The sequence below is a fragment of the Mytilus edulis genome, chromosome 14, assembly GCF_963676685.1.
Source record: "Mytilus edulis chromosome 14, xbMytEdul2.2, whole genome shotgun sequence".
Lineage (NCBI taxonomy): Eukaryota > Metazoa > Mollusca > Bivalvia > Mytilida > Mytilidae > Mytilus > Mytilus edulis.
The window spans coordinates 15,066,539-15,080,443 of NC_092357.1; the positions used below are offsets into that span (position 1 = coordinate 15,066,539).

Genomic DNA, 13,905 nt, shown 5'->3' on the forward strand with positions numbered 1-13,905 from the left:
CTCCCTAATTTTAGAACTAGTAAAGTACGGTTATACAAACAATCATTATTGTCATTTTGTTTATTTTCTTTTGTTACAACTTTTGACATCAGACTCGTTCTTCTCTTGAACTGAATTTTAAGTAATGTGCGTATTAATATGCATCTACATTGGCTAGAGGTATAAGGGAGAGTTGATATCTGATAAACTTGTTTAACCCCGCATTTTTGCGACTGTCTCAAGGCAGGAGCCTCTGGCCTTTGTAAGTCTAGTATTTTTTTTAAATTTTAGTTTCTTATATATCATTTGGAGTTTAGTATGACGTTCATAATCACTGAACTACATGTAGTGCAAATATTTGTTTTTTTAATTTTTATTTTTTGTATTTGAGTTTAGTATGACGTTCATTATCACTGAACTAGTAAAAATATTTGTTTAGGGAGCAGTTGAAGAACGCCTCTGGGTGCAGTAAATTATCGTTGCGATGAAGACTAATTGGTGGCCTTCGGATGTTGTCTGCTTTGACACATTCCCCATTTCTCTGCTAATCATGCTAATTGGTCTTTTTATGATCTAAATAACGAATCTCATTGTGCGTATACCAAAATGAAAATAAAAAAAAATAGAACGTTTTCAACCAATAACGATGTTTTTTGTACGCTTTTGAAAATTAGTCAGAAGGCATTAGATTCTGAAACGGTGAATCGTTGGTTTATGATTCAGACGAAATTTGTATAATGGCTAATAACAGGACGGTGGTGTTTAAATTAGTTATACTAGTATTATATAGTTTATTTTCTTCGGTTAAATATTACAGGCAATACTGAAATTTCTACGTTCAAATATAAATCGAAAAAAATTGAAATATATCCATGCAATGACATTTTTCACTATTTCCCTTGAAATTGATCTTAAATTGCAACACGCAACAGATGTCTAATTGCGTACCTTCTTTTTTGAATAATTACATATATTACGCATTGAATCGATTGAAGTATAGACATATTTTTTCGTCAACACAACCGATTTCTGCTTTTCCATTTTATAAAAAAAAAATCTATAATAATTTTCTCTCTGATCAACGTTTTTTAAAAGGTTAGTTTTATTAGGGCCGTTCTTTAGTTTCGTTGCATTATATTACTTATGTATTGTTCTTGTCAGTTAGTTTTACACAGCAACTGCCTACAAAATAGATTGATTTTAAAGATAAGATCTAAATGACATTTGCCTTTACTAATGATGACAAAGTTGATGAGTATCATGCTTGTTTTAATAGCATTTGACGGGTAAATGTTGACCATGAATATTTGTTTCTAATAGAGGAGAAAGTCGACACTACTTCTGGCGCACGTGTTTGATAGCAAATGGATACAATATGATGAGTAAGTAATCTCCAAAAGTATAAATACTATATTGTGTTTACTACCTGTATAACCACTGCAATACTTTTAAAATTAATAGTATGCAAAACAATTATTTTGAAAGACCCAACTTAAATCATTTGTCAATAGCTTAATGCGAATTTAAAATAAATTACGTTGAATACTAGTATTGAAGATAACTATTATTGGAGGGAGGGCATGCTTTTCAAAATCAACAAATTCTTGCAACAAATAAAGAAACAAAAGTTTTGTAAGTCCCGCCTTATACATGCACATCTCCTAATGGAAACAAAAGCATCGTTTTGCTACACAGTTACTTGTGCATAGGTACTATTTCTGTACTGAAAATCTGTAGTACTCGAATTATTGTCATATGTAGGTACTTGTATTTTCCAGTACTTGATTTATACTTGAAATTTTGTTACAAAAAAATACCAAAGATGATCACCGTATTCCATGTTTGAACATCATAACTTTAAGAGAATTGAAATAGACAAACTTTCAAAATCATGAACATGTAGCCGTGCAACCAAAAATTTGTAGTACTTAAATTTCAAGCACAAATCGAGTACTATAAAATACAGGTACCTAAATACTACAATAATTATGAAGTAAAAAAAATAGGACTGGCTATTAAAAGTAGATTTTCAGTATAACATATTTTTGGTACAGAAATATTACCTATGCAAAAGCAGCTGTGTAACTGGAACGATTTGAAAATAGGAATGAAAATAAAACTTCTTTGGAAACTAGACACAAATTCCCCTTATACGCAAGATGAATGCTCGATGATTTATTCTTAAATGCAACAGTATGTATAATAAAGGAAAGTCTTGTGTGAGACAAGGCAACTCTGGTTCAAACTGTTCTAAATTCAAAGTTGGTGTACACCAAGCAGAAAATCTGTCTTCTGTCATGTTTGTCATTTTCTTAAATGACTTGGTCGAATTTATGTCACTTGCATATAATGGTTTAGTTGATATGAGTATTGCATCACGTCTTCTTGATACTGATGACGTCGCTGTATATTTTGGTTAATATTTCCTATTTTATTCAAATGATACTGTGATTTTAGCCGAATCGGCAGCATAGTTACAAGCCTCATTACATGCCATGTATTTATATTGTCAAACCTGGAACATGCAAGTAAACATTTCTAAGACACACGTTGTTATGTTTTAAGATTTAAGTAAAGTGTAGACTTAACATAGATAATATCAACCTTAAATATAGTGATGAAAGTCTAAATATTGTTACAAATTGTCAATACCTTTGTATTATATTTCACGAAAGGGTAATTTTAATGACGCCAAAGCACATTTTGTGCAGCAAGCAAGAAAAGCCATGTTTATAGTCTTTAGAAAGGCTAGGAGGTTGAATTTTCCAATTGATATGCGATTAGAGCTATTTGATAAAATGGTTATTAGATATTGGTTGATGTGGTGTGAGTGCCAATGAGACAACTCTCCATCCATATAACACTTCCAAATAAAGTAAACAATAAAAAGGTCAATGTACGGCTTTCAACACGGAGCCTTACGACGAACAACAATCTATAAAGGGCCTCACAATTACTAGTGTAAAACCATTCAAACGGGTAAACCAACGGTTAAATCTATATAAAAAAACGAGAAACGAGAATCACGTATAAATTATATAAACAAACGACAACTACTGTGCATCAGCTATATATAGCTATTTTGTAATATGGTGCAGAAGTATTGGATTTTAAAAATTGTAATATTATGAAAAACTTACAGATGCAATTTTGTAAAACAATTTTGAAGATTAAAAAAGAGATGCTAATTGTATCAATTTATAGATAATTGGGTAGAATACCATTACATATTCCTATTAAAGCTAGAATGGTTGGTTTCTGCAAACGTATCATGTGTGAAAAAAAAAGAGATTTTTTTTATATATACCGTATTCTATACTGTATCAGTAGTAAAGAGGGTATTTAACACTCTAAATGGTTATTAGAAATTAGAAATACTTTATATGAATTTGGTTAATTTTAATTTGATGTGGTGGGATGATCAAATAATTGCTTAATCTGATAATATAAGTAAGAAGGTCAAAAAAAAATTGAGTGATACATGTATGTAAAGTGAAGTAAGAAAATTCTGCAAAATATCTTAATTACCAAATATACAAATCTTATCTGAGAAATATTTATCGGTGTTACCATCTGATCTAAAGATGTATTCGTGTTAGTTCCGTTGCCTTAGTTATAAATTGCGCCTTAAAAGGTTTTTAATGTTGACAATACATGCGCTATACATGTTATCGTAGTTTATACTTCCTGTCGCATATCAGTATTAATTATATACACTCTTATTGCACCTTTGTTTACCGTGTTGTTCTAATGTAAATATGTTCACACTTTTATTGTTTGTTAAAAGGCAACAAAATGTTGTACTTACATACCCCATGTGGGGGCTTTAGTGCAATACACTGTGTGGTCACGTGCTTGTCAGTATTAGCATTCAGTCACAATTGTTAAATACGAAATTATCTCAGTTTGTCTCTCGACAAGTCTGGCAAAATTTTCAACAATTTGATTTAGTTTCAAAACGTTTGAAACGAACCTGTTAATCTTGAACGCCTAATTGCATGTTCGACATATACACATGACACTCTGATATTCTTTTATTTACATTTTTAAATTTCAATTTTGGTTCGGCGTTTTCTGTCGTAAGTGAAGTCTCTTACATGGTGTACTAATTCGTGGTCAATTGAATTTGTAAAGCTAACTTGAAAATGGGTTATAAATATTCATAAGGGTAAAGTTAAGTCAAAATCGAGTCTAGGCTATTAATAGATAACAAGTCTAACAGAAATTCTGATGTTTTACTTTAGAAATATAGGATTCAAGAGGACTACGTGTTACCAAATGGTTAGTCTATTCACATAAATGAAAGCCCGTTATAAGGTATACGATTGTAAATGCGGGAACAATGACAACTAATTCTACCTTTATTTTGTTTAATATAAAAAGAAGATATGGAATGATTGTAAATGAGACAACTGTCCACAAGAAACCAAAATGACACAGACATTGCAAACTCAGGGTCACCGTACGGCCTTCATCAATGAGCAAAGCACATACTACATAGTCAGCTATAAAAGGCCTCGATATGTCGGGATCAAAAGTTGTATTACATGAATCAAATAAAAAGGTGATTCAATTGTCATAGTTATTCAGTTCAGGATTACTAAATTATCAATTCATGAGAACATATTGGCAATTCATGAACACAGATAATCAATCCGAGATCATCGATTGATAATCTGATATCACATATTTTAAATCCGATAACCACGGGCTAATTTGTATGAGTGTTTCTGTTATAGATAATGCAAGGTTTGTCTTGTCGTAGAACACACCAAGGGGTGGCAGAATTGATTAAATTAAAGACCGACGTCCGTAGTGAGGTCTTTCTTTGAGCAATCTGGACACGCTGAGTCAAACACAAAAAGGAGAGTATATATGTGCTACATTTATTTTTATTATACTTTACGATAAAATGACATATTGTGATTACATTGTAATTAAAACGAGGGTGTCAATTTACTCTTTCACATAGAGCTGAGCGAGTCACAGTTTTTTTGTAATGTTACCCTCTTGTCTAGACCAATCAAAAATCGACAATTCAAAGAGGAATGAATTAAATGTATATAAAGGAATTAAATACAATGGTTAAGTTCTACGTATTGGCTCAGATTTTATTATCGACTGTTAAAAAAAACAAAAAAACCCATCTTCCTTGACTTTTGTGGTTTTTTTCTAATGCCGTTGTTATGAACGTGGCGTCATAGAAAATACTTTTAAAATAAAAGTGGTCTATAGAAGCCAATATTGATAGGACATTCAGTATAATTAATTAAATAACACATAGCTGAGAGGGTGATAGAGCAGATTGGAACCCCTCGAACAGGCATTGTCAACCTTGGCTTCGGCGCGGTTGACAATGTTTTCTCGGGGTACCAATCTGCTCTATCACCCTCTCAGCTATGCGTTATTCATATAATATTCTGATGGATAAGATGGAAGGAAAACGACATTCCTGGACTTTTAACTATTATTTGATTTCGAAACAGCTGTCGACACAGTCGAATAATCTTTTATTCTAGAGTTTCAAGACTTTAACGATACATTTATTAGTTGGATAAGGGCATGCTACTGTGAAGCCTCTAGGGAAAGGGTCTAAGCTTGCAATTACTGAAATAGATAAGACTCTATGTAATTTTGTTTTTAAATCAAGTAACTATTAAATACTTGGGCTAGAGAACTAACATATATTGGAAGGGTTGTAGTGATTACAACTTAAGCATTTCCCATTTTGGTTAAAGTTCTGACTGTCCTTACCAATCCCCTAGACATATGTCTTTAATTTTTATACCCCATTTATTGGGGTTATGTTTTCTGGTCTGTGCGTCCGTTCGTTCGTTCTGTCGTCTGTTCGTCCGTTCGTTCGTCCGTTCGTGCGTTCTTTCGTCTGTTCGTCCGTTCGTCCCACTTCAAGTTTTTGGTCAAGGTACTTTTTTAAACTGCAATCAACTTGAAAATTATTTAATATGTTCCCTATTATATAATCTTTCTAATTGTAACTACACATAAGGGATTTTATCCCATTTTCACGGTCCACTGAACATAACAAATGATAGTTCAGATGGGGCATCTGTGTACTTGGGACACATTCTTTTTTTGTTAAAAGAAAAACCGGATAAATTGAAAAGGGGGTGAGGGGTAGGGGAAGGACAACATTTTACATCTAAGTTAGAAAGGATTGCTCTAGATAACAGAATAAAGGCAATCTGTTTTGGCCTGATATTCTGGTACATTTTTCCGAGTTGAAAAATAAGTTTGAAAGTTGAAACAATACAGATATTCTGATCCAGTCCATATGGCTAAACCCAAACATGAAAAGGGATTGCAAGATAATTGTGAAGACTAAATGTATTGAAAGTGTATTTTGTATCAATGATCTGGTGTCAAATAATAAAACGTTATTCTCATATGAAGAATATAAGTATAATATCAAACCCAGTTTTATGGTGTTTTATGTTATTTAAAGTGATATTCCGAAAAGATAGAAAAGTATGATAGAAGGCTGATCTAAATTTGATTAAACATGTTATGGTGAAAATGAATTATTAGATAAAGTTAAAAAAAAAAAAATATTGTAAATTTTTCTATATATCATTTCTGGAGTATAATACAGTATTATCATATTCTTCCTGTAATAAATTGGGAAAAGATTGAAACAAGGTGATTGGAATGCTATATAATGTATGCCTTTCATAAAAATCCGAAATTCGTTTTTACAAAATTTTCAATTTAATAAAAAAAACAAAAAAACTTGTGGTATTATTGAAAATGATACAACCTTGCACCAGAGACCAAAAAGACACAAAAAATAACAACTATAGGTAACCGTACGACTTTCAACAATAAACAAAGCCTATACTGTATAGTCAGCTATAAAAGGCCCCGAAATTCAATGGACAACAATTCAAACGAGAAAACTAACGGCCTTATTTAAGAATTGAACATAAAAAAATATGCAACACATAAACAAACACCAACCACTGAATTTTCAGATTGTTTATTGGATTCTTCCATGTAGTTCCTTCTTATAAAAATGAAAAGAAACTGAACAATGTACATTTTGTTCAGAAATCATAGAAAATATTTTTCACATTTTTGGGAATGTAATGCTATACAAAACGTCTGGTTATTACTTATAGATTGATAAGAAATTATGACTTATTCTTGCCTTTCAGTGCAAAAGAGTCTGAGGATTTTGTCATCAGTAAATCAGTTAATATTATCTTTCTGTTATTTGAATACTATATATTCGAATGAAGATGTAAGAAGATATGGGAAGATGTGGTGTGAGTGCCAACGAGATAACTCTCCATAACTTCCCACAAAATATGATTAGATGGAATATTTAAAGTATTGGGTTAATAAAGACAAATACTCTGACCCTGAACAAAAAATAAAAATGGATCAGAAGTGGCAATTGTGAGAAGCAGCATTTCATTAAATGAAAAAGAATTGTAGTATCTATATCTTATTGTACCATTTTTTTATTATTTAATCGATGTTACAAGTGTTACTTTGTGGTTATACTATATTATGTAATTTCACAAGTTTCGTCTTTGAAAATAAAATAATTATAAAAAAATCACTTTTTTTTTTACCTAACCTTACAAACCTGATCGTGCCTTTTCTATTGTTAATCAGCGCAAAATAATATTCTCAGATACCTTGAACGATCCCATGCCATGAAGAACCTCTTTTGTGTGCATATAAAACATTAAAACTTACTTTCTGCTAACAAATTAACCCCGAACTAATTAACACAGTGTAGGTCTTTAAGTTGAGGTTAATTTTTTTTAAAGTCAATCAGGCATGATTAATCAGACATGATTAATCAGGCAAATGCTCTTAAAATCAATGGGTTCACACTAGGATCCGGGAAAAAAGCAGCCAGTGCAATACCAAAAAGAACAATTCAGAGAATAACTTTTGTTATCTTCGGTAAATTATATAAAACCAGTGGTAACTGAATGGAATCAAAGCATAATGGCTGTAAAAGCAATTGCTGCCATATTAATGTTTAAGGGGATTTTTTTTATCCACGTATATATAAGAATTGATCCTGACAGGAGTCTCTTCTAGTGAGAAGTATAAAGGTTTAAGCTCTTTATCTATAACAGGCTTTAGCAGAAAGTAATTTTTAATGTTTTATATTTCACCAGGACACAACACTTTTACCAGGCTAGAGTTAGAGTTAATTATACATATGCTGAAACACGTAATTCAAAACGAAATCATAATGGATTATCCCCTGGTAGTGTTTGTTACTGTGAAATAATTTCCTTTATTAATTATATTTAAACAAGTTTAATTTTTGAATTAAATCAACCATTCAGCTAAAACATATCAATTTTCAAGACGCAAATGTAGAAAAACGGTAAAAAATAAATGTTTATATCATTGGCACTCACACCACATCTTCTTTTATCTATTTCAGCTTACTATAAATAGTTTCATTTTTTTTTACCTTGTCATCATTTCTTAAAACTTAGTCTCAAACATTATTTATTGTTCTGTTGATAAGTGTCATCCTCATGCTGTACAAGATAACTATAAATCTGATGCAAAAGGGGGAACATCACAAACAAACATGATATTAAATCGTCATTATACGAACAAGAAAACACAGCTCTATGTTGCTTTGATATATATCAATGTTCAGGAATAATTGCGAACAATTATCTTCAATATTTCGCAAATCTTTGAAACAAAATTGCAAACACATTTGACCATCGAGTGTCAACAAAGGTATTAGACCCGTCCACTGGAAAGACGAGGAGAGTGGTTTTATATCATTTGTCATGCATATCAAGTTTTGATTATGATATTCAAAACACACTTTTTTTCAATCTATGAAACTAGAAAATTGTAAATTTCTCTTCGTCTCGACTAAGCGTCTATCACGTTTGGACGGGTCAATTTCATTATTAAGGTGATCAGTTAAGTTTGTATATTTTTAGTTGACATGTAATCAATTGAATCAAAGGAGACAGCAACCCAACGACATAGACAAATCAAAATTATAAGAGTAAATATAGTTTTATGTTTAAATAAAATGTGTATACAGGATAATATAATCAAACCGTTCTATGACTGGAAAAAATACGAAGTTATACATGTAACTATATAATATCTAAAGTCAAAGGAATCCCAAAAGGAACATTGATTAAATACTAATAACGGTAAATTATATCCGAACAGGGCACAAGTGTTTTGGTAAAAAAAAGTCATCTGTCTTTTTTTTTATTTCGATTCGTGTAAAAAAAAAAGAGACGTAATATAAACCATTAGAAGAAGAACACTTTACCTAATAGTTTAAAGATAATCTACTGTAAAATTATCGTATTCCATATCGGTTTATAGTTAGCTAAACGTTTTGATGCGGAGGTTTTAGTTATGTTTATTTCAAAACATATTTCAAATATTCCGTTGTTATGCAATCGTGGGCAAACATTAATTTTGTTTAATGATTTTATATATTTGATTAAGTACATCGTTAGTCGTTGTTGCTTATCATTGTTAAAATGTATAGTTTTCCAAACGATACGGTATTTCACGGCTACAGTTTCTTTGTAAAGATACCATAACTGTTAGGTGACTCTTCGAATGTCGCCTTTCTAAGGTGTTATACTGCTTATCTTATAGAAATACCCTATCGTTTAAAAACACCTATAGATTTTAACAATGAAAGGGTAAACAACTAATGATGTACTTCACAAAACATGTAAAGGATAACACTAAAAGAAATCTAAAATAGCATTTGTTGCGACAAAAAAAACATACTTACGATAAAACTGGCCCAAAGTTCGATTCCTTATACAAACTGAGCCAATACTATCAATTTTCTACACTTTCGCTAATATAAACTTCAAACACTGAATGTTCACAAGTATCTGAGCTTGAGAAAAAATTATGCAATAGCGCTTTGATTGCAATGGCTAGAGAAGAAATACACGGAAGCGCACAATTTATCAAAATACCAAACGAACAAAATATCAATAAAAATATGTAAACGACATATGCAACAACATGGAAAAATACATGGATGTAAAAATGTACATTCAGTGAAGAGAATATAAAATAAATTAATACTTTAAGTAATTTAGACATAAATGAAGATTCTATGATAAGAAAATTAACAATTGTATTCGAGATTCTGTGATTGTTAATTAGAAAACAAATATAACTAAACAGGTAGAATGCACATTGTGACGTGCGATTTGCCAACCGGTAAAATTATAAGTATCGTACTGCCGTTTAAAAAGTTAACATACTATGACAAACAGTCTAACGCAACTGATGACTTTTATGTAGACGAAACCTGATTTGTTGTATACAATTCGGATTCGGGTTACAACTTTTTAACAAATATCTGGGTAGTTTTTAATGGCAAGGGTTTATAGACTCTTTTCTAATACACAGCTAATACTGCAATGAGATGGTCAAGTATTTTTAGAAGTCTTTACTGTCATATTGCAGTACTATCCAATAACGATTTTTTTGTGAAGCGTCTAAAGTCCCTAGCTACGATGTAAAACCACAATAATAGGTTGCAAAACGGGTGTCCCCGATGCGTACATGGTATATAGATATGGTGGTTGCCTACAGAGCGTATTTTATCCTATTCTGCTTTATTTCTATGTTTAGGACAGGTATTCATTGGAATATAGTCTATTATATATATCAGTACGGAACTTTTTAGGCAGTAGGTTGGAAAGTGTAAAATGTGTCAAAATCGACTGTATCGTTCGTTTTACCAACGAAGTTTTCTGTCTATAAGAAAGCTAATCCAAGAAATGTTCGTTTTCCTTCTGTAAAACCATGATACGCTTTCTTATAGGCCGAAAATGTCGTTGGTTAAACGGTATATCATGATTGTTGTTTAAATATAGATCAAAATTCTATATCTTTCGTTGGTAATATGAGTTTTGAAAATCGATAAATTTATACGGGTTCAACATGCATAAATACGAATCACATTCTGATTAAACAAAGACTACTTTGTTTGAATCGTCATCATGACTTTATTTAATTGTAAATTCTTGATTCCAAAACGTAAATATTAGTTAGAAACCTGAAAACTAACGTTGAAATTTTGTTAATGACACAAAACAACCTCTGATTTTATACATACATCTTGTTTTCGGACAATTGTTTTCCTTTTAAACTATGATTTTGAGGGATAATGAAATTGTCGCTCAAGAAAATTTTCAAATGCAATTGCAGAATGAAGAAAAGCAGGATAGCTTGTTATAAAGAGAACTGCGGGATATGAATAACTAGACAGCAATACAATCGGTTATATCTTAAGACTGATTTTAGCATAAGAAAGCACTACAGTATAAGCCTGAATTTTTTTATCCACATATATATAATAATTGAACCTGACAGGAGTCTCTTCTAGTGATAAGTATAAAGGTTTAAGCTTTTTATCAATAAAAGACTTTAGCAGAAAGTAATTTTTAATGTTTTCTATTTCACTAGGACACAACACTTTTACCAAGCTAGAGTTAATTATACATGTGCTGAAACACATAATTTAAAACAAAATCATTATGGATTATCCCCTGGAAGTGGATGCTACAGTGAAATAATTTCCCTTATTAATTTTATTTAAACAATTTTCATTTTTTAATGAAATTAACCATTCAGCTAAAACATTTCAATTGTCAAGACGCAAATGTAGAAAAAACGGTTAAAAATGAATGTTTATCTCATTGGCACTCACACCACATCTTCCTTTATCGGTAATTTGTACATTTTTTCTTTGATGTGTACTCGCTGATAATGTCAGTATCAGTGGACTGGCCGTGATATAAAAATTATTGGGTTAGTACGCAAATGACATGCGCGAATGCAACGCGTAAGGATCTACTTTCCCCTTTCATTCACTAAATTGCGCGTGATTTTTATCGCAAAAACGCACGAGATTTTTGGCGAATGAAGCACTTGACATTGATTATAACTTTCACAAAGTTAGTTTAGCCTTTTTTGTTGTGAAAATGTGAACAGAAAATGCATGAAAAAGCCGACAGACTTAAAAAAAAATGCGTTATCTATATGAAGTACAACTAACACATCGTCCATGGTGTTCCAATCCGAGTTTTTGCCGTTCCAAGTAGTTTTCTTTTTCTGTTTCTTGAGAAGTATTTGTTTTACCTGTTAAGTCACTATAAAGTGTTACAATTCAAATTTAAACGCAACACATAAATAGTGACCAAAAAGGTACCGCTATCGCATGAGAGAACCTAGAAAACAAATTTGAAATTTACGCATTTTCGACATTTTTGTGGGACCATCATATACAATTTTAAAAGATGTGGTTTCATTGTCAATTAAAAGACATATATTCATAGAACAAAGAACAAAAAAGTGAACTTATTCATTTGCGGATCTAGGATAAATTTTAAAAAGGGGGTAACCGGGACACCATTTATTAAAATGTTTGAAATAATTATGAAGTAGACAAGAAATGAGCTTGTTCTGATAATTTACAAATTACAGTCGGCTTTAAGTAAAATATAATTATAACTTGACGTCGTTGAACTTAAAAATGATGATCGATGAAAAATCTGCCGATTCATATCGTATCATTCTAATGTTCTGACTTTCTATGCTCGAGGGGGGATAGGACATTAATCGGGACTCCGGGATCGGGTGTCTTTAAGCTCGTGATTTCGGGATTTACTTTATTTAAATCACAAGTGTTTGAAATCCTATCAATAGGGGTTAAAAATATACCAAAGTCGACTATTACAGTAGAGCTTCTCTCGAGACCCGTGGTAGCCCGCTGAAGGGAGACCCTATCGTGGGCTATCGTGGGTCTCTGCCGCGGTACGTACGAGAGTCTACTGTGATAGTCGACTTTGGTCTATTTTTTTTCGGGCTCACCTGATATTTTACTGTGATAAAGTCAGTATCAAAAACAAAAAGTCCTTTATTCTATATTTATCTATTTCAGCTTACTATCAATATTTTCTTTATCATACTGTTACTTTGTCATCATTTCTTAAAACTTAGTCTCAAACATTATCTATTGTTCTGTTGATAAGTGTCATCCTCATGCGGTATGTTAATTTCAAAACATGTTTCAGATATTCCGTTATTATGCAATCGTGGACAAACATTAATTTTGTTTAAAGACTTTACTTGTTTGGTTAAGTTCATCGTAAGTCGTTGTTGCATATCATTTCTCGGCGACAATTTCTTTGAAAGATACCATAACTGTTAGTTGACTCTTCGAATGTCAGCTTTCTACGGTTTAATATTTCTTATCTTATAAAAATACCATAACGTTAAAAAAAACTATAGATTTTAACAATGATAGGGTAAACAAATGATGTACCTCACCAAACATGTAAAGGATAACACTAAAAAAAATCTAAAGGAGCATTTATTGCGACAAAAATAAGCATACTTACTATAAAAACTGTTCCTTATACAAACTGAGCCAATACTATCAATTTTGTACACTTTCTCTTATATATACTTCAGAGATTCAATGCACACAAGCATCTGTGCATGACGAAAATGATGCAATAGCGCTATGATTGCTATGGCTAGACATGAAGTACACGGAAGCGCACAATTTATTAAAATTTCAAACGAACAAAATATCAATAGAAATATGTAAACGACCTATGCAACAACCACGCAAAAATACATGGATGTAAAAATGTACATTCAGTGAAGAGAAAATAAAATAAATTAATACTTTAAGTAATTTAGACATTACTGAATATTGTATGATAAGAAAATTAACAATTATATTCAAGATTATGTGATTGTTAATCATAAAACAATTTTTTAAGCAAAAGGTTGGAAAGTGCAAAATGTGTCAAATTCGACTGTATCGTCCGTTATACCAACGAAGTTTTCTGTCTATAAGAAGGCTTATCCAAGAAATGTTCGTTTTCCTTCTGTAAAACCATG

General features: G+C 31.4%; 1 protein-coding gene across 1 annotated transcript in view; it reads right to left on the reverse strand.

Moving 5' to 3' along the window:
• LOC139503994 (brevican core protein-like) overlaps nt 1–13,538 on the reverse strand; it is a 33,304-nt gene extending 19,766 nt beyond the window's left edge. Inside the window, exon 1 of the mRNA XM_071294043.1 lies at nt 13,395–13,538. The gene's annotated coding sequence lies outside the window, so the exon portion shown is untranslated. The remainder of the gene's footprint in view (nt 1–13,394) is intronic.
• Nucleotides 13,539–13,905: the final 367 nt, after the last annotated feature.